This window comes from Polypterus senegalus, chromosome 12, assembly GCF_016835505.1.
Source record: "Polypterus senegalus isolate Bchr_013 chromosome 12, ASM1683550v1, whole genome shotgun sequence".
Lineage (NCBI taxonomy): Eukaryota > Metazoa > Chordata > Cladistia > Polypteriformes > Polypteridae > Polypterus > Polypterus senegalus.
This window is the reverse complement of record NC_053165.1, coordinates 28,341,518-28,361,320: the sequence shown is the minus strand read 5'-3', so window position 1 is coordinate 28,361,320 and position 19,803 is coordinate 28,341,518. Positions and strand designations below refer to the sequence as shown.

At 40.7% G+C, this 19,803-nt stretch overlaps 1 protein-coding gene across 4 annotated transcripts in view; it reads left to right on the top strand.

The window, feature by feature from the left end:
* The window catches only part of LOC120540415 (apoptosis-inducing factor 3), a 173,423-nt gene that overhangs the window by 47,140 nt on the left and 106,480 nt on the right, over positions 1-19,803 (top strand). For all 4 annotated transcript variants that reach the window (XM_039771151.1, XM_039771150.1, XM_039771149.1 and 1 more), the window contains exon 3: positions 16,794-17,049. The gene's annotated coding sequence lies outside the window, so the exon portion shown is untranslated. The remainder of the gene's footprint in view (positions 1-16,793; positions 17,050-19,803) is intronic.

Sequence of the window (19,803 nt, the reverse complement as noted above, 5' to 3'; positions counted from 1 at the left end):
CAGTTTGAGTTTCATGGTTTGTTTCAATTACGACAGTATTTGCAGGATTTGTTGTGTTGAAGTGACATTTGGCATCTGTCAAGCGTGTAAGCACACAACCGGTTTCATCGATAAAATCACATCCAGCTTTTGAGAGTTTAAACATTCATAAACATCAAAGTGTCCACTACTGAAATCGTCACCTGTCAATCTAAGATGTTTAAGAGGCATTGGCGGTTGTCGAAAGGTGTAAAATATTTGACCATTTCGGTACACTTGAAAGCGACAACCAAACAATTCAGCGGCAGCCATCAACTCGCATGCAGAACCATAGGTGAAGGGCTTAAGCATTTCACTCTTCTTGTGCTCCTGTGTAGTATAATTATCTCCTGTACCGTCATCAGTCCACACCTTGAACTTGTCCCAGTCATTCAATACATAAGACAGAATGTTCCTCCGGATATCAAGAGTGAGCCTGATATGCCCGTGCAATATGTAACAAAGAGAATGGAAAAGGTAGGTGGTATCTCCGGGCATGGAAACCACTTGGTATGTGACAGTTCTTTGATCGATAGAATTTCTTGAAGATGGGCCCATAAGTAACAAAGACTGTTGAAAAGTTCAATATGGCAGCCGACAGTGGCATCATACTACCGAAATAAGTACGTACATTGGTTTCAGTTAGTGGAGGGAAGCCACCTACCAAATTTCGAGAAGATGGGGCCATAAATAAGAAAGTTCAACATGGCGGACGTTGTTGACCGTTATGACCATTACGCAGAATTTGAAATGAAACCTGCTTAACTTTTGTAAGTAAGCTGTAAGGAATGAGCCTTGCAAATTTCAGCCTTCTACCTACGGGAATTTGGAGAATTAGTGATGTTGGAAAGTTCAATATGGCGGCTGACAGTGGCGTCATACCACGAAATAAGTATGTACATTGGTTTGGTTAGCTAAGGGAAGCTGCCTACCAAATTTCGTGAAGATAGGGCCATGAATAAGAAAGTTCAATATGGCGGACGTTGTCGACTGTTATGACCGTTATGCGTAGAATTTCGAAATGAAACCTGCTTAACTTTTTTAAGTAAGCTGTAAGGAATAGGCCTGCAAATTTCAGCCTTCTACCTACACGGGCAGTTGGAGAATTAGTGAGGTTTGGAAAATTCAATATGGTGGCCAACAATGGCGTCATACCAGCGAAATAAGTACGTACATCGGTTTTGGCTAGCGCCGGGAAGCCACCTACCAACTATATTGAACTTTCCAACGTCACTAATTTTCCAACTTCCTGTATAGATAGAAGTCTGACCCCATCTTCACGAAATTTGGTAGGTGGCTTCCCTGCGCTAACCAAAACCAATGTATGTATTTATTTCGGTGGTATGACACCACTGTCGGCTGCCATATTGAACTTTCCAACGTCACTAATTCTCCAACTTCCCGTGTAGGTAGAAGACTGAAATTTGGCAGGCTCATTCCTTACAGCTTACTTACAAAAGTTAAGCAGGTTTCATTTTGAAATTCTACGCGTAACGGTCATAACAGTCAACAAAGTCCGCCATGTTGAACTTTCTTATTCATGGCCCCATCTTCACGAAATTTGGTAGGCGGCTTCCCTGCGCTAACCGAAACCAATGTACGTACTTATTTCGATGGTATGACGCCACTGTCAGCCGCCATATTGAACTTTCCAACGTCACTAATTCTCCAACTTCCTGTGTAGGTAGAAGGCTGAAATTTGGCATGCTAATTCCTTACAGCTTACTTACAAAAGTTAAGCAGGTTTCATTTCGAATTTCTATGCGTAACGGTCATAACGGTCAACAACATCCGCCATGTTGAACTTTCTTATTCATGGCCCCATCTTCACGAAATTTGGTAGGCGACTTCCCTGCGCTAACTGAAACCAATGTACGTACTTATTTTGGTGGTATGATGCCACTGTCAGCCGCCATATTGAACTTTCCAACGTCACTAATTCTCCAACTTCCCGTGTAGGTAGAAGGCTGAAATTTGGTACTTATTTCGGTGGTATGATGCCACTGTCGCCCGCCATATTGAACTTTTTAACGGTCTTTGTTACATATGGGCCCATCTTCAAGAAATTTGGTACGCGGGTTCCCAATGCTAACTGAATCCTACTTACGTACATATATACGTCCATAGCCTGCAGCTCGGTCACTGTGTGAGGCGACGTTGGGTCCCCCATCCCAACGCCTCCCACGTTGTTGGCTGCCTGCCTATATAAGGCCGTCCGTCGCTCCGGTCTCTACATTCTCTTCCTTGCTTCGCCATGGGATTCACGTCTCCCTGCTGATAACTACAGCCTTTTTATTTAATCCACGGCTTCTTTACTGTTTTATTGTTCATTTATTACGATTATAGTTATTGTTTAGGTATTTTAGACTTACTTTACATTGTTCAGGTACCCATTTACTTTATCATTCCAACCGTACCCCCTTAACATGTCTATCGAGGTGATCACCATCGATCAAACAACTGTCACTTACTGAGTGGTTTCCATGCCCGGAGATGGCACCTACCTTTTCCATTCTCTTTGTTACATATTGCAGGCTCACTCTTGATATCCGGAGGAACATTGTGTCTTATGTATTGAATGACTGGGACAGGTTCAAGGTGTGGACTGATGACAGTACAGGAGATAATTATACTACACAGGAGCACTAAAAGAGTGAAATGCTTAAGCCCTTAACTTTTGCATCTGCATGTGAGTTGATGGCTGCCGCTGAATTGTTTGGTTGTCACTTTCAAGTGTACCGAAATGGCCAAATATTTTACATCTTTCGACAACCGTCAATGCCTCGTAAACATCTTAAATTCACAGGTGACAATTTCAGTAGTGGACACTTTGATGTTTATGAATGTTCAAACTCTCAATAGCTGGATGTGAAGTTATCGATGAAACCGGTTGTATACTTTTTTTACAACGCTTGACAGATGCCGAATGTCTCTTAAACACAAGTCCTGCAAATAGTGTCGTAATTGAAACAAACCATGAAACTCAAACTGATTATGACAGCAGCAATCCAAGCTGTGAGATTTGAAACAAGATTACTGTTCACATGGCCAACTGTACGTTACATGCTCAACGCACAGCTTGGTCATGTTACAACCGGAGGGCCGAACTCACAATGTGGTATACAGAGATCCTTAACAAATAATTATTGGTATATCTTCCCTCAGTTTAAAAAGGTTTAATTTTCTTCTTAATAAAAATTTTAAGGCAGTACTTCACCGCTCGCAGCGCGAGTATTTTGCTAGTGTATAAATATATGTATGTATGTTTTTGCATTGCTTGTTAATTTAGATTTAACTAGCGACTGGGAGCCCGATCGAATCGTGAAATCCATACTTTCTCTGCAAAAAATTATTTGTTTTTTAAGTCCTTGAAATGATTTTGTTATCATGGCATTGATTTGTGGTTAAAATAGACCTTTTCGGCCGCAGCATTTTTTGCGGCTGCTCGAGCTTTTTAAGTCGCTTGTGCACGGCTGGCATGATGTCTGTCAGCGTTAGTAGCATTCTGTAGCGCATGTTCTTCATCTGTCCTTTGTGTCCAATTTGCACGATTTCTTTCAGTGTTAGTAGACAGAACTTATAGCCGTACACTTCTCATCCATTTGTTGTGCTCATTGTGTACGTATGGTCGCATTAGCAAGTCTACGTTCCGCGTCAGCCATGTGACTTTACTTCCTATGCATCCTTCCCGCGGCCGCTGCTCTTGTGGCTGCTCGAGGTATTGCTGTGAACACCATACATATGGATAGTATCAAATTATATATACTGTAAGGATTATCTATAAATAAATAATTTGCCTTTACCTTTAACATGATAATTCAAATGCCATTGTCCTGTTTCCTTACACAAAGCTTGATAACACATTTAAGGTGTACATTTAAAATAACATATTTCGTTACAGAATCTCAAGTGAACTCATAACTTAAAGTGACTCATGAACCTCGACAGTTTTGACTTGTGAACGTGTCACTGCCCAAGAATCAGTCTAATGATTCTTGTTTATTTGATTTGTGAATGAGTTTCTAACTGAAAATGAGTCTAACGATTCTCATTTATATGATTTTTGAATGAGTCACTAACTGAGAATCAGTGTAATGATTCTCATTCATTTGATTCATGAGTGACTTTCATAATTAGCATAATGATTCCCGTTTATTTGATTTTTAAATGAGTTTTTGGATTTGTGAATGAGCCACTAACCAACAATCAGTCTAATGATTCTCACTTGTTGGATTCATGAACAAGTCACTAACTGAGAGTTGGTGTAACGGTTCTCATTCTTTTGATTTACGAACAACTCACTGAGAGTCAGTCCAACGATTCATGTTCATTTGATTCATGAACGAATCACTAACCAAAAATCAGTCTATCAGTTCTCATTTGTTTGATTTGTGGATGACTCTCAAACTGATAATCAGCCTAATGATTTTTGTTAATTTGATTTGTAAATGAGTTTGTTGGATTCGTGTAAGAGTCACTAACTGAGGATCAGTTCAGTAATTTTTATTCATTTGACTTGTGAACGATACACTAAGTGAGAATCAGACTAATGATTGTCATTAATTGGATTAATGAACGTGTCATTAACAGTGAATCAGTCTAGCTAGTCTCAATACTCCTATCATATTGACTTCAGTGCATTTGCAGAGTTTGCTGAAATTCCCAAACATTGCCATGTTTTCAGTGAACTCTAGACAAGGTGAATTCAGTGGAGTTTGCTCCTCATCATTCCTGAGAATATTAATCAGTGAGCTAAAACGTAAAGCAGTAGATGTAGAATCTGAACCAGCTTCTACAAGGTATGATTGTAATGCAGATCTTTATAAACTTCTTGAAGAAACTTGATGTATTTTAAATGTCTGACACTGAGGTAAACGGTCTAATTAAATTAAGTTTTCCATTCATAAACCTGATTAGAACAAAACCCCGCAGCTAAAACAGCTGTGCAGGAACTGAAGTTGGAAGATCTTGTTTCAGATTTCTCTATTAGCTTATGTTGGCTGACAGAAGTGTTAGTGAAAAGCTTTTCATTTGTATTTTATTTGTTTCTATTTTTTCTTTACTTTTGAAAACATTGTCTTGGTTAAATATCTGTATGTTGTACTTTGAATAGAGGTTGTATTTGAGGAAAACTCTGATTCATTTGCAATCAACCAAGTTTTGGCTTATTTGATGATGTAAATATAAAACACAGTGTTTAAAGAACAGATGACAGAATATATACACAATTTTGAGACATGTGCATCAGTTACCACTATGTTAATATGAGGGTAAATCAAAAAGTAAAGGAAATTTGGAAATTACGTGGTAACCACATCAGATAGAACCTGACCCAATGCAACATCTTTCACAATGGCTTATGGGTAGTTTGAACATGCATAGTGCAGGGCTCTGCCGTTAGTCTAGTTATGGTCAAGGTCAAATGTACATGGACGCTCTGCTATGGGATTGCACAATTGTTGAACAACATACTGTAGTGAGATTTCTTTGGGCAGAGGGAGTGAAACTGCTGAAATTCACCGAAGGATGCTGGCTTGTGCAGATCAGTAAGCTTTACAGTTCCCCAAGTCATCATGCACTATAGTATATGCAAATCCATAGCTGATGTCCAAATGCAGCAAAAGCAGACAATGACAACGTAACCCAATGGTCTTTTCTCATTTAAGGCATTTGCCACATCTATTTGGGCTTGTGTGAGCAATGTTGATAGTTGACCAGATTGAGCTTCCTCAGTTACACTTGTCCTTCCTGCTTCTACCCATTCATAAACTTGAAATGTTGTTTTCACGTCTGTACTGAGCCAACATCCTTCGGTGAACTTCAGGTTTCACTCCCTATGCCCAAAGAAATCTCACTATAGAGTGCGTTGTCCACCAATGTTGAAATCATGTGAAGCATCCTCAGAATGCTTTGAAAATCAAAACAAAAAACAAATATCCATTGAGCTGCAGTTCTATGGATATAAATGCATTATTAAAGACAGAGATCATAGGAGAATGGCCAGACTGCTTGGAGCTGACAGATGACTGCTCTGTACAACTATGGGGAAGAGAACAGCATCTCAGAATGCACAGCATGTTTAACCTTAAGGTGGATGGACTACAACAGCAGGAGACCACGTTAGGTTCTATCTAGGGCTGGGCGGTATGACCAAAATTCTATATCACGGTATTTTTCAAAATTATATCAGTTTCACGGTTATTCAACTGTATTTTGTTTCCCCATGCAGTAGACTGGCTAAGAATAACCTATTCCACTGTCATGAGAACTGAACATTGTAGAAAAAAAATTTAATGTGCACACAAGTATTAATACAGGTTTGCATGGCCCGATAAAGTGATAGTTTTCAAGGGGGTGGCACTATTGAGAAGAAGGAATCACATTGCATGACAGTTGCAGTCAAAATATAGAACCTTTTTATTGAACAAATTTTGCAAACAACTTAAACTATAATTTTGACAACATATTTTCAACCCTCCAAAGAGGCATTTAGACTTTGTGGAACGAGCCCCGGACACAGACAGGCGGACAACGTCTTGTCACCCAACACACACATTTATTATGTACAAAATTTACAATTATATTTGTGCACAACCCAGTGCCTCTGCACCGATCCCCAATGTCCAGGCCTCTCTCTCCAGTGCCTGCCTTCTTCGGGCCGCCTCCACTCTTCTCCAACACGACTTCGTCCACTCCTCGCCCGACTCCAGTCATCAAATGAATGGAGGCGGGACCCTTTTATACAAGCCTGGATGGGCTCCAGCTGCTTCCCGACACTCTTCCGCGGACACTCTCCTGTGTGGCGGAAGTGCTGGCTGCACACCCGGAAGCCCTCCGGGTGTCCCAAGTCTTCTTCCACCCAGCACTTCCTGGTGTGATGAAAGTGCTGCGGTCCCGGGCTCTTCAGGCACCGGGGCACCCCCTGGCGGTGACCACGGGCCCCTACAGGGTTGAGCTTCCAAGCTCTGCACCCGTGGTCCCCAGTGCAACCAGGGCGGTTGCCCTCTCGTGGTCTGGAGGAGGCGCAAGCCCTCCTCCAGTCCTCCTGGGCTTCCTGACTGGGTACCACCCCCAGCCGTCCGCCACAACTTATATTCAAAAAATATTCAGACGTGCTTTTTCAAAAGTTGTATTGCACGGAACAAGTCTTAGAAAAGGAATAAATAGTACATTTTTTGTAAACCAACTACACTTTCTCTTAATGTTATCAATCTGTGTCCACTGACACGTTAGCTATATGGATTGTAATGGCGTTGGTTATCTCGATCCACCGCTTGCTTTTTTTGTCGCAGGCAGTCCTCTAGCAAATGCGTCTACAAGTAACGTCTGACTTGAATGTCCTGTAGCTTTTTCCGTTTTACATGAGGACGTGGAGGGTGCCAATCTTAGTTTCATACATTCATGGTACTCCAAAGAATTTTTGTGGCTAAGGTGGTGCAGCAAATTGTTTCTGTTACCGCCTCTGGTGACATCTTTAGCTCGACAGCATTTGCAGTAAATAGTTGTTTGGTTCACATCTGACTTTTTAAAACCAAAATATACAGACAACAGACAAGCTCCTTTATTCTGCAAAAGTTCTTCTGTGTCATCATGTTCAACTTTATCGTCTGCTACAGCTTTAGTTTTGGGATGTTCTCTGTCCATTTTCACCGCTCAATACTTCCACTAATGCATGTACTCCGTTGCATGCATGTTTAGCGGTGTAGCAGTGAAAAAGTCCCCCTTAAACAGTTTCCCGCTGCACCACGTTCCAAATGTTGTTTAGGCTATTTAAACTGGTATTGCGGTATAAGAAATATCATAACAAAAATAAAAAACGGTTTTCGGTATGATCCAGTATACCTCCCAGCACTAGTTCCACCACTTTCACCCATGGCAGAAAATCGAGGCTGCAGTTGGCAGAGGTTCAACAAAACTGGACAGCTGAATACTGGAGAAATGTTGCCTGGTCTGATGAATTTAGATTTCTGCTGAGGCACACAGATGAAAGAGTCAGAAATTGGCACCAACAGCAGCTAGTCATGTATCCAATCTGCCTTTTGTCAATGGTCTGAGCTGGTGGTGGTAGTTTGAAGGTGTGGGGAATATTTACTTGGCATACCTTGAGCCTGTTAGTACCAATTAATCATCACTTAAATGCCACAGCCTATTTGAGTAGTGTTGCTGACCATACTAAGCCCTTCATGGCCACGGTTTGCCCAACTTCAAATGGCTGCTTCCTCCATGATAATACACTCTATCACAAACCAAAAATCGTCTCACACTTGTTTCACGTACACAAGAATCATTCAGTATTCTTCAGTTAGCTGGATTAGAATCGAGTAGAACACCTTTGGAATGTAATACAGTAGAATGGTTTTAGAACCTGCATGATCCCATCATGCCAACACGGACCAGAATGTCAAAGAATTGTTTACAACGTCTTATGGAATCCGTGCAATGAAGAACTGAGGATGTTTTGAGAGCAAGAGGAGACCCCCACCCAGTATTGGTATAGTGGTCCAAAGAATGTAATCAGTGAATGTATAGATGACGGTTCATGGGACATTTTAACCTGAACTTGAATTTGAATGCATTGTGACATTCTCTAAAATGAGTTAGATGGTTTAGGCCTCCCTCTTATATTTGATGTAACATTTTTTACTGACTGGGCAGCTACAGAGTGTGCTTGGGACAAAGTCAGATTAAACTGAGTGTGAACCATCTGAACTTTGATGAGCCTGTTCCTTGTTAACATGCCTATGCTGCTAGACAAAGTAGGTAACTAACCATCAAATATCACTTTATCAGAAGCTTGCTGATGGTAACAAGGCTGTTATGCAGTTTTGGTGAACACAACGCTCTTTTACTGTTCCTTCAAATGAGTGAAGGCCTTTGAAGTGCCTTCATTGTTGGATTTGCAGAGACTTCTCCTTGGGTGGTCAGCACTCTGCGTCTAATGTTCTTCAGTAGGTCAATGGTCCTTAAACAGGAGGCCATTTTCTGTGGTCATAACACTTTTAAATGACTCTATTTGGATTATTTTTTTAAACAATAGCTGAGAATAGAATCAATATTTTTTAAAGGCACCCAAGGGCATGTTTATGATATAGTGGCTGATGTATGTTTTCCGCCTCTTTTATTGTCTTTTCTCTCCTTTTCAAAATAATGAATGACAGAATACAATCAGTGACCCGTGAGTCGAGTACTGAGTGCTTGTACTGAATAGTTCACTTATGAATAAATGAGCCATTACACCTGTAGCAGTGAGGCAGTTACATAATGGGCATGAAGTTAAGAAGCTTAATGACCCCAGCTCGGTGTTTTAACAGAAAGGATGCATGCACACTTTTTCTTTTTTTCCTCACCATTGGCTTTTTGTTCACCCACTGAATTAAAGCTGAAAGTCTGCACTTCAACTGCATCTGAGTTGTTTCACTTAAAATTCATAGTGGTAATGTACAGAACCAAAATTAGACAAAAGTTGTCTCTGTCCAAATATTTATGGACCTAACTGTAGCATGTAAGTATGCTGTAGTATATAGTATATAGGCTCCTTCATTAGCTGTCTTTAAATCTTATTTAAAAACACACTTTTACTCCCTGGCTTTTAACCCAGTATGATATGTTGGCTATCTGTATACTTTTTATTTTGAATTTCTTCAGCTCTTATGCGTTTGTGTGTTTCTGTTTCATTTACCCTTTGGTTATTGTGTGTCTGATATGTTGGGTTTTTATTGTACAGCACTTTGGTGAGCCTTGATTGTTGTTTTTAAATTGCTTTATAAATAAATAAATAAATAAATAAATAAAATGAATGTATGCTGTAGTACAATAATAAAGTCCTTTTCTTTTACATCTATAATCCCAATCAGACAGAGTAACAGAACAAGCAGATGAACATGTACACATTTATTCATATAAAACTATGCAGGATTTAGAGAATGTAAAACATGAAAATGAATTAGTTTATATTTGATACGTCAAGAAACTGGCAGTCATTGCACATTTTAAAGGACAGGAGTGAGGTGTTCTGCTCACTTGGTACGTGTAAGAGAACTGAAGCTTCTGCTTTCCAGACATATTTTTCAGTCTAGCGAGTGTTTGAAGAAGAAGGCCATAATATATGGAATTACACTATTCAGGGCAAGAAGTATTGAAAACATGCACAAGAGTTTTTGCGTTTTTCCCATTAAATAAACAGTGAAGCAGGGGGTGATATTTTGAAAGGGATAATAAGCAGTTTGAATAAGATGTTCTGCTCCTGACAGAGGGTGAAGGACCAGAGCGTGAGAGGTTGGAAGCACAAATTGAAACTACAAGTTCTGTCAAGTTCTAAATAACCTAATCCAAAGAGATCTGTTAGAAATGAGTCAGTAAACATTGCAAAAGTCAATACGTAATATAGCATGTCAAGGGTCCATGGTGGTGTACGTTTTGTAAAAAGAGCGGTGCTCACACTTTGGGGATGTACAGTAGAACCCCGTAAAGTCGCGGTTCAGGGTTCGCGGACTCAGTCGTGTGCGGATTTTTCCTTAGAACATAACTATTAATTGTTAGCGGAAAGCGCAAATATCCTCCACAATTTTTTACAGCTTTTTTCGTGGCAATACTGTGTTGTAGAGAGAACAGGAAGCAACCACTGAGGGAATTGCTGGTTTGGGATGGTGAAAGTAGCCAATCCGAGAGCATTATTCATTTCTCCTTGCTGCTGATTGACTGCTACCATGTGGCGCGTCACCAGGTGAGTGGGTTTACCACCGCTGAGGGAAACGCGGTTTGGAAGGTTGAAAGTAACCAATCTGAGAGCGTTACTCATTTCTCCTTGCTGCTGATTGATTGCTGCCCTGTGACGTGTCTCCAGCTGAGTGTCCTTGTGTTTTCCATTTTGTTATTCTTTTCATTTTGTTATTCTTAAATGCACAAGATGTTGCCGAAACGTCCTGTGCCTTCTAAGGCTTCTGGCTCTGAGCCTAAGTGCTAGAAGCAGTTTAAAACACTATAGGAGAAGGTTGAACTACTGGATTTGCTCTGGGAACTAAACAGTTATGCTGCAGTAGCGTGCCACTATGGCATTAATGAAGCACCGTATGCTACGTAAAGAAGAACAAGACAGCGATCCAGAGTATCGTATCTGTAAGTTTTTGTGATAGTGCCAAAACGGTAACGACTGTAAGGAATGAAAATATCGTCAGGATGGAATCTGCCTTGGCATTGTGGATCAATCTGTGACAGATTATTCAGACATTGAAGGAGTCACAAGGGATGATTGAAGCATGGGGTCCCTATATGGTTTGGGCTCTCACAGTTAATAATGGCATCGATGCTGCCATTCAGACATATAAAATGCTCCTTGCCACCATGAAGAAACAACGACAGCAACTTCCCATCACAATGTTCCTGAAACCTGTAAAGAAAAGCCAGCACAAAACCCCACCAGAAGAAGACCCGTCCAAACAGCGCCTGAAGAAGAGGTGCCACCTGAGAAGTTTTAAATCCTCTGCATTGTACTGCACAGCTACTTCATCATCATCATCAATATCATTCGTCATTGGTGAGTACCCGTACATTTTACTGTATTTTATTTAAATTGAATTATTATGTATTTACTCTATTTATAACAAAGAAAACGATTGCATGAATTACAGTACGTATAGCGGTAACATCGGTATTTTACATTCTAGTACCGTGGGAGACATAGCAGTACAGTACTGTACAGAAGACGGGTTTACCTTTACATTCTGTTTTTAGGTAATGTATTAATGTACAGTATTAAGCTGAGTTTGCAACGAAATTAAAGTGCTTTGGGAGCATACTGTATTTAGGGTTTAAACTATAAAAATAGGCATTTAAAAGGCATTTTTTAACCACATCCAAAAGTCACGGTTTTTCACAATTCATGCTCTAGGAATGTAACCCCCGCAAATTTTGGGGGTGTACTGTATACTACTTTTCCAGTTGTTCTTCCAATTCAATCAGTTGAAAAGCAATGAATGGCCTAAAAAGGGGTAAAGGTAAGCAGTAAACTGCCAGAGGTTTACATTTAAAGTTTAGATTAGCAAAAACTGAAAAAAAGAAAATTTCAGAATAATACAACCATAGATGTTCTGCAGCAATTAGAGTAAATTGAGCCTTGCAATTTGAAGCAAACAATTTGCACAGGTGTCCCAACTTCTCTTCATTGCTTAAAAAGAAAATTACAAAAAACTGAGGTGTTCTAAAACTTTTGTCCAGTAGTGTAGGTGTGGATGGATGGAGAGACATGCAGCTGTGAAGCATTTATTGGGGAAATTGTCTGATTGCTCATTCATGTGTGGATGCAGTCAGTGCAAGCTACTCTCTATTGATGCTCTGTGGGTTGTTAGTGAAAGCACCTGCACCCACATAACGTGAAAATATCTAGAAAGAAAGAAAGAGAGAGAGAGAGAGAGAGAGAGAGAGAAAAAGAAAGAAAGAGCGAGAAGAGTAGGGTGGCTAGGCCAGTGTAATGGAGAGGAGACGATGAGTTCAGGGATGTCCTGTGGTGGAGTAAGAGGAATGGAGCTACAGAGAGGATAAAACTTGCTAAGTGTTTGGAACAAAGGAGATTGTGGGCTCCACGGGTTTTGCGGGTACTGGCAGAGGTGGCAGGACAAGTGAGCTGGGCTTGTTGTGCCCTCCATTGGATGCCAAATGAGGCGGCTGGGATGGGAGCCAGTTTGAGTTGAGCATTCACCGGTGTCTCCGCTCTGCTGAGTGTGCTTCATGGGTGACCAGAGTGAAACAGGGGAGAGAGAATGCACTGGGATCGTAATAGAGTGGAGACAGTTGTGACTGTGATTTTTACTTTGGTTTTAGCTGTTTATTTATTGAACGTATTTATTTATTGATTGTTTTTAAACTTCCTCACTACAGTATGTGCACTGTTTTTATGGATTAGTTATCAGAATACTTAAAAGCATAAAACTTTTTGAACACTTTGAGTAAAACAACAACAACATTTATTTATATAGCTCATTTTCATACAAACAGTAGCTCAAAGTGCTTTACATAATGAAGAATAGAAGAATAAAAGACACAGTTAGAAAATAAAATAAGTCAACATTAATTAACACCGAATAAGAGTAAGGTCCAATGGCCAGGGTGGACAGAAAAAACAAAAAAAACTCCAGACGGCTGGAGAAAAAAAAAACTGCAGGGATTCCAGACCATGAGACCGCCCAGTCCCCTCTGGGCATTCTACCTAACATAAGTGAAACAGTCCTCTTTGGATTTAGGGTTCTCACGGAAGGACTTGATGATGATGGTCACATAGACTTTTAAAACACATTAAAAAACAACTGTTGTTTTTGTCCTCATGACACTGCTATTGTGGGCTGCATCAGGAGTGGGCAGGAGGAGGAGTACAGGAAGCTAATCAAAGACTTTGTTAAATGGTGCGACTCAAACCACTTTTATCTTAACACCAGCAAAACCAAGGAGCTAGTGGTGGATTGTAGGAGGCCCAGGCCCCTCATGGACCCCGTGATCATCAGAGGTGACTGTGTGCAGAGGGTACATGCCTATAAATATCTGGGAGTGTAGCTGGATGACAAATTGGACTGGTCTGCCAATACTGGTGCTCTATTTAAGAAAGGTCAGAGCAGACTATACTTTCTGAGAAGGTTGGCATCCTTCAACATCTGCAATAAGATGCTGCAGATGTTCTACCAGACGGTTGTGGCGAGTGCCCTCTTCTACGCAGTGGTGTGCTTTGGAGGCAGCATAAAGATGAAAGACGCCTCAAGCCTGGACAAACTTGTTAAGAAGGCAGGCTCTATTGTAGGATTAAAGATGGACAGTTTAACATCTGTGGCAGAGCGACGGGCACTAAGCAAACTCCTGTCAATCATGAAGAATCCACTGCATCCACTGAACAGGATCATCTCCAGACAGAGGAGTAACTTCAGTGACAGACTGAGGAGATCGTTCCTCACCCACACTATGTGAATCTTCAATTCCACCCGGGGGAGTAAATGCTAACATTACTCAAAGTTATTGTCCGCTTTTTTATTTTTATTTTTTTCATTTTTTATTTTTATTACTATTTAATTTAATATTGGTTTTTTTTTGTATCAGTATACTGCTGCTGGATTATGTGAATTTCCCCTTGGGATTAATAAAGTATCTATCTATCTATCTATCTATCTATCTATCTATCTATCTATCTATCTATCTATCTATCTATCTATCTATCTATCTATCTATCTATCTAATCTCTTCTTGTTTATGACTGTTGATGCCCCAGGAGATGGCAGATATCAACGCTGTAGGCACCTCAGGCATCACATTATACCAAAATGATACATGAGAATGAGATGCACAGAATCTGGACAGTGAACTGTTCCAGCCAGAAGCTTTTTTTATTGTCTTGCTGATGGCGCTATTCAGAGTGACGTCTGGGGAACTCTCCCGCTATCAGCCCTCAGATAGCATGTAGTAACTATGTCCCAAAACAACATTGTGGTAAACTATATACAATGCAGTTAGTATTTATAAACTTTTAAATTGTAGGAGGCTTCCTACAACTGGTTCAAGTTTGCCAAGTTAGAAAAATCACTAATTAGAGGTTTAATATGCAGTATTAAGGACAATTGTATCTGTTCAGATTAGAATGATATTTAAACTGTAATCGTATATAAGTGAGCTTAGGTGAGGCTCAAAGGTAAGCGTTTAGTCAAAAGGAAACAAAAATTACACATAATTTGGGCTGGTAGAAACAACACACAATTGATGTTAATCCTGAAGTTTTGTGATAATACACATTTAAGTCTGTTGGAAAGCCATCCATCCATTTCCTAACCCGCTGAATCCAAATACAGGGTCACGGGGGTCTGCTGGAGCCAATCCCAGCCAACACAGGGCACAAGGCAGGAACCAATCCTGGGCAGGGTGCCAACCCACCGCAGGACACACACAAACACACCCACACACCAAGCACGCGCTAGGGCCAATTTAGAATCGCCAATCCACCTAACCTGCATGTCTTTGGATTGTGGGAGGAAACCGGAGCGCCCGGAAGAAACCCACGCAGACACGGGAGAACATGCAAACTCCACGCAGGGAGGACCCGGGAAGCGAACCCGGGTCTCCTAACTGCGAGGCAGCAGCGCTACCACTGCGCCACCGTGCCGCCCCTGTTGGAAAGCACAATTGCTAAATGATTAATTGAACGTATGAGTGCTTAGGCTTATGTGGGGTGCAGGTGTGTGGGTGTGCTAGCGTGTCAGAGATGATTCAGGGTATGAACTGGAGTGATCAGCTGAATATGCATTCATGTGCAGACACATGTGATTCAGTCAATTAGTGCCAGAGCACCTGCATTCTGAGAGGTATAAGAAGAGCCTGAGCAGAAAAAAAGAAAAGAGAAAGATGGAGGAAAAAATAAAGTAAATGACAAATGAAAGAAAGGGCAGGTGCACCAGAAGAAAGGAGGCAAGCGGTTGAGCAGGGCCTCAGAAGTAGCGTGAGGCAGATGCTTGAGGGGTCGAGGTTGCTCCTGTCAAGCATTCCACAATGTAGGAGTGACCCTCCACTCTGAGAGGGCACACACCATAAGGTGGCAGTAGATGGGGGACAGAGCAGTGCTTTCAGGGTCCCAGGGGTGCCGAAGAAAGGTGGTGAGGGACACAAGCAGAATTTTAAGGATTGACTGCACCTGTCAGTGGCACTGAGGTTCAGGGATTCTGCCAATGGATTTTTAACCTCGTTTTGACAGATAATTTATTGTTATTTATTATTGGATTTTAACCTCTGCACACCACCATTTTGTATTTGATTATTTGATTAATGAAGGAGCCCTGCACTGTTTGAGCACTTGTTTGTTTAAAATAAAATCACTAATTACTTTACACCAACCTCTTGCTTGTGTGTGCCCTCATTTGCCTGCGCCCATCTCGGTTTTGTCCATTGATGGTTCTCGGTTTGAGAGCTGTCAAGGACCGTTTGAAATTGACTTGGGACGAGCTAACAGCACTTCCATTTTATTAGCATTCAATTTAAGAAGACACAAGATACAAGTTCTATCACATCACAGGCTTTAATTTGGCTGTGGGAAACTCTTCCCAATCATTTCCCACCAACGAGCACAGTTATAAAGCACAAATAAGTAGAGCACACAGCACTTTTTCTTCTTTTTCTTTCTTTTCCTCTCTTTCTCTTCTGCCTTCACTTCTCCCGGCAAGCATCATCCTCTCCCTCTTGACACTGGCTCCTGAAGCATTGGCAGCGGTCTTATTTTATGCCGCACCTGGGAGTACTTCTGGTGGCCTGTTAGCATGGCCAGGTGAAGTGGAAGCTCAACAAAGTAGGGCTTCACAGTCCCTGCAGCACCCCCTGGCAGCACCTACTATGCCAAGCTCCAACTCCCATGGAGCCCCGTGGGAATCTGAGGCACCGCTGCAACCCAGGAGGGCTACCATCTAGTGCTCCGGGGGAGATAATGTCCTGTGCATGTCCTCTCCGCTGGTCCTTTCACTACACAGGTGTCCCGGTCAGGTTAGTGCCCCAGCCATCCATCACAATATGTATTCCCCTCCTAGAGAAATGAAATTAATAGTGTCTTCTAGTTCAAATTAATATTAGTATAAATTACTATCAATTATTTTTCATTGCCTTCTTTAGATTTATATATTTCTGATATTATTTTTGTAATTTAGGAAACATATTTAAAATGTATTTGACAAATTAAATCTGTTCCAGCTTTTTTTTTAATAACCAAAAGGCACACTCTTCCACTAATGCACAGTATTATTTATGATTTCCCATCTTTCTTTCAGTTGAGGCAACTCTCAGATTGACGACCGTCTCCTGGCATGCTGAAGTGCTGTGTCATACGTTTCATCTCAGGAGTGTATTTCTTTGTGAGGAAAGCTGTACAAGTCACCAACACTTTTTCAGCGTAAGATTTCTCAATCACTGCTATAAGCCTCAAAGAATTAATGAAGTTAGATGTGCAAAGTGTAGCGCTGACACCAAGGACATGTAACAGTTGTGGATAATTCAGGACATGCTCCAGAAAATGCAAGAGAACGGGTGAGTAAAGGGAATCAATTCTTAATTACATTTCCCTAAAATTAGTTGTTATGAGAAATTGCATTCAACAAAAAAATAGCGTGGAATAACAACAAAAAAGACACTGAAGAGATGCTGTGGAGCAGAATGTTATAAGATGTGTAAAGAACACTTGTATCATGCACTGGTTTTCAGGTGCAGACCCCTGTGACTCCCTGTGACCTGTTTCACAATCAGCCTATTTTTTTGCCTCTACTTGATTTCATTTATTTAGCTTCTCCTTTTTTCTCTTGCTTTACTAGAGTATGAATTTCCATTTGTAAAACATTTTAAAATACTCTATTTGTCAAATGCTTTGTTGTTTTTGTATTAATTTGCCTCTTATCTTCACTAGAAAAATGTACTCAGCCCACAGTGCCTTCAGGAAGTATTCAGACCGTTAATTTTTTATGCATTTTGTTATGTTGCAACCTTGTGCTAAATAATTTTTTTCCCAAATCAAGTAACACTCAAATCCCCAGAATGCAAAAGAGAATGCAGGATTTTATGATTTGTTGCAAATGTGTTAAAAGTAAGCAACTGAAAAATTTTACATTGAAATAAGTATTCAGACCTTTCTTTACTCAGTAAATGATTTTAAGATGCATTGAACTAAGTTCCTGTGCATTTTGAGATATCTCAAATATATTAAATCTCAAAGCCTGTTCTCATGAGATATCCAAAATCCAAATTAAGATAAATCTCTATAAATTACTGTACAATTGCCTGTGTTCTCAAAGAGATTTTCTATTAATCTTAAGTAAGATAATAGGATGTTGTTTTGGAGAAATCAGGGGTATAGGATTGACAGACTATGTTGAGCTGAATGGTATGTTCTCATCAAAATGTTTCTATTGTTCTGATATCTTGAGATGCATTTCAGATATCTTAAAATGTTATTTTAATGTATCTGGAAATGTAATAAAGATATCTTAAAATGTATTTCAGTTAACTTCATATTGACTCATGTTTCTCATTTCTAAAGCATTGTTTCTCAACCCTTCGGTGTCGTGATCCACTTTTTCCCATTTAAGTGTTTCCACTCTTCCTTGATGAATGAAGCACAGTCAAATTGAGTTTAAAATGCACGACCCAGCACAACTCACTGCCTTTATAAAAAATAGCAACTCGTGACCCACCATTGGTAGCCCCCGTGGTTGAGAAACACTGTCCTAAAGTATATTTTTAGATATTTGAAAGTCGTTTCATGACATCTTATAATGGGTCTCTGCTCCTCTTTTCATATATTAAATTGTACTTTAGGATATCTTAGATACATTCAAAGATATCTTTAAAAAGACATGGACTTGTTTTAGGAGAATATCGTTGTCTGTAACTGTAGATATCTCAAACACATGTTGAGATATCGCAAAATATTTTTCTGTCCATTTTCAGATATCTGAAATGCATTTCAAGATATCTCAAAATAACTTCCTACTCATTTTGAGACACTGCCAATACATTTCAAGATATCTTTGAATAGACGGAATGTCCCATTGAAAGAACTGGAAATTTTACAGGGAGTGATTTTGAGATATCTCAAAATAAATTTCAGGTCTCTTAAAATGCATTTAAGGTCCATTTGAGGTATCTCAGAATGTATTTATATACTGTATATAATTCACTAAGGGCACGCAAGACACTGAGCGCAAGCAAGACACTGAGGGCAAGCAAGACAGAGCCCCGCCTGCCAACTCTAAGACCATGGGATACGCTCGACGGAGCCCCGCCAACACTAACCCTCCTACCGCGTCATGGGATATGCATGACAGAGCCACGCATGCCAACTGTAACCATCCTCCCGAGTCCAGCGTCGCTCTCGAGGCACGCAACAACTCACCAAACACAGCCTCAGTCGCTTTCGTCTGTGCAGAAGTCCACATGCACCTCTGAGCCACGTTGACTTTACACCGCACGCAAGACAGAGAGCCACGATTGCCAACTCACAGAGCCCCGCCCGCCAACTCTAACTAAGGGCAAGCAAGACAGAGAACACACGCAAGACAGAGAGCCACGCCTGCCAAAGCCCGCCCGCCAACTCTAACTAAGGGCAAGCAAGACAGAGAGCGCACGCAAGACAGAGAGCCACGCCCACCAGCTCACAGAGCCCTGCCCACCAACTCTAAGACCATGGGATACACACGCATTTAGTCTATAAATGGATACAAATAATTGCATGTAAACGATTCGCCAAAATCTGTTGTATGTAAATGATACTGTTTAAAACGTTATTGTTTTTTCATCAGAAAGCCCGGTTTCCATGTCTACCTGTATTAGTTTAAATGGCACTTTTACCACTCACAATAGGGCGGACGCGCTGACTTATCGTGTCGACTGAACAACACAGTGAATGCGGCGTCTATCTATATATGTCTATGTTTTCTGTAACCTGCTACAGGAAGGTACTCTCTCGACCATTGGTATTGGTTTCGCTCCTTGCTATTTTCGTTATACTGCAACGGTGGTTTCCTAAGCCTTTGTTATACTGAATTCCTTTCTCACCGTTTTCCGTTCCTATTCTTACACCGCCGTATGCTACGACAGGCTTCGGCTAGTATAATATATTTTGAACTGGAGTGGCAGCAATTTTGAAATATCTGACAATGTCTTTAAGATACAATTCATAGTCAAAGGCATGTGGACACCCCTCCAAATAATTGAGTTCAAGTGTTGCAGCCCACCCATTGCTAACAGGTACACACTATCAGCACAAGCCATGCAGGCTTCATTGACAAA